At 46.2% G+C, this 2500-nt stretch overlaps 1 protein-coding gene across 1 annotated transcript in view; it reads left to right on the forward strand.

Moving 5' to 3' along the window:
- Positions 1 to 2500, forward strand: part of LOC134069472 (A-kinase anchor protein 13) — a 140270-nt gene that overhangs the window by 137668 nt on the left and 102 nt on the right. The window contains 1 exon segment of the mRNA XM_062525436.1: positions 1 to 2500. This exon segment is cut by the window's left edge and continues 581 nt beyond it; it is cut by the window's right edge and continues 102 nt beyond it. The gene's annotated coding sequence lies outside the window, so the exon portion shown is untranslated.

Consider the following 2500-nt stretch of genomic DNA (forward strand, 5'->3'; position numbering starts at 1 on the left):
CATATCTGTCCCAAAACTCCTCTCCGGGACATAGCACGCTGGCTGACTCGGCATCCACTCACCCATGTCAAAGAACTCCTAAACCCACAGAAAGCAAAAAAAATCTAATCAAACAGCAAACAAACAAACAAACAAAGAAAGACACACACACACACACACACACACACACAAACACACACACACACAACAAACAGAGCAGCAGAGCGGACTTCAGTTGCTTCAGACTTCAGTGCTTAAGATGCAGTGTGTGATGTGGGGCTGACTCAGCGGCCTGGACAACACATCCAGCGCGCCCACACACACACACACACACACACACACACACACACACACACACACATTCAGCGCGCCCAAGAGATGTTCCGCTTCCCCCAAGAACCTCTCCGCGCCCCTTCCCTCTCTCTCTCTCTCTCACACACACACACACACACCGACACACACACCGACACACACCCAGCGTTTGATGCTCCTACAGTCATTTCATTTGATGTGATAATGCTGAGTAGTTCAAAAGCTTGTGCACTGCAGATGACGTGTGTTCCTGGTGTGTTCAGAGTCAGCCGTCGTGTTGTGTTGTGTTGTGTGTGTCCTCAGCGTTGTGTTGTGTTGTGTCCTCAGCGTTGCACTACATGCCCATATAAGTAATCGCATTATCGTTGTCATCGTCTTCGTGGTCGTCCCCGCGATGCCCGTGTGTCTCTTCATGTTGCGTGTAGCCTCTCGTCCCTGTGCCCGTGCACCTGTATGACTCCTACAGTACGTAGACTGTACGTAATCCCCCTCACCCACCTGACGTGGCACCGCTGATGGCAGATCTGAGGAAACACATTAGGCTGCGCAAAGGATATCTTCAGCTCATTCCGACTCAGTCTAGCTCAATCTAATTTTAATCAGCACACTTCAGCAGAAATGGTTTCATGCCCGGGAGCACTTTAAACAGTCACTTATTACTGGCGAAGATGTTCTCGTCTTCGCGCCCGGGCCGAGAGATGATCTAGTTTACTCCCACAGATTAATCAAAGGGATTACGCACTGATAATCAGACAGGGAATCCCGCAAGGATTTCGTAGACTTCCGTGTCAGCGGCCTATCTTACATTTGACTTCCCCGCAGTGTTTTGGGAGTAACATTTGATAAATGACTTTGGTCCCGTGACTTGTAATCACATGCAGTAGATGAACTACAGGTTAGCCGAGGGCTTTCACATGAGAACGAATAGATGCCCTCTTCATACAGTAATTACACCACGGAGAGAGCGGAAAATGATCCATGTGGATGGTGTGTGGGAGCAGGGCTGAACCTCCACTGTATACAGTAGAGGGGTACATTACTGATGACTCTACCTGCAGGTCAGGTATTCCCGCGATCGAGAACCGACTGTAGAACCAGGACCAGGCCAGACGCGGGCCGGTTCTAAGACTGAGCGCGCCATCTGATCTGCACCACTAATGCAAGAACCTCAGAATGTTCTTTAACCCCCAGCAGCGCCCATATAAGGCATTTCTCCTCTATTTGGGTTTGCCCATAGAGATTATCCTGCCCCCTCTTTCCTCCCTACTCACAGCTTTCTAATGTCCTGAACAGTTATCGTCTCTCTCTCTCTCTCTCTCTCTCTCTCTCTCTCTCTCTCTCTCTCTCTCACTCACTCACTCATCGTCGTCGTTGTTGTTGTTGTGTTGTTTTTGTTTATCCATGACAACAATGTTGTGAGTGGACGGGGCTTTGATCCCGAGAGGAAAAGACTGTTCCGGAAAGCCCCAGAGTTTGTGTCCCCAGAGGCAGACGCTTGTCCTTCTGTGTTCCCCCACCAGGGGGCAGAGGCGAGCCCCATATGGCTCATGTGATTTTTCTTTTCTTTTTTTTTTTTTTTTTTCCTCTCCTGGCGTCTGACTGAAGTTTGAGTCACTGTTGACCGTCCTCTTCAGATGGTGTCAGTACTGAAGCATCTGCATCGTCCCGATAAGCAGACCGCCGCAATGACCAGAGACTTCACAAGAATACTGTTCTTTAAAGAAATATATGCATATACTGTATTTGATGCATATGTGAACAATCATAAGTTTGGCCTTCACTTACAGGAGTTAACTGGGAGGAGCAGGACCAGGTCTTCCCTCCTCTGTAGGAGACAAATCAAGTCAGATCAACTCGAATCAATAGTTTTCTTACGTAGAGAGCTCATTTTAGTGGTATTCTGTGGAGTCTGTCAAAAAGGATTTAAATGTAATAGCCTTAAAAACAGAAAATAAAGAATGCACTAAAGTCAATCCAGCATTTTCTCAGGAGGTCTTTGGTAACAAAAAAAATAAAAACTGTAGCCTATCCCTGCTTTGACAGCAAGGAGTTATTTTTATGAACGTACAGTTTCATTTTATTTGTTTGTTTCCTTGCCGAATAATGTATAAAAAGGGCAGAAACTAAATGTAAAATGTACATATGAACTGTGTATAAATTTTAATGTAAAAGTATGATTTTGTTTGTTTGTTTTGTTTGTGATTGACAT

The sequence above is a fragment of the Sardina pilchardus genome, chromosome 21, assembly GCF_963854185.1.
Source record: "Sardina pilchardus chromosome 21, fSarPil1.1, whole genome shotgun sequence".
Taxonomy (NCBI): domain Eukaryota; kingdom Metazoa; phylum Chordata; class Actinopteri; order Clupeiformes; family Clupeidae; genus Sardina; species Sardina pilchardus.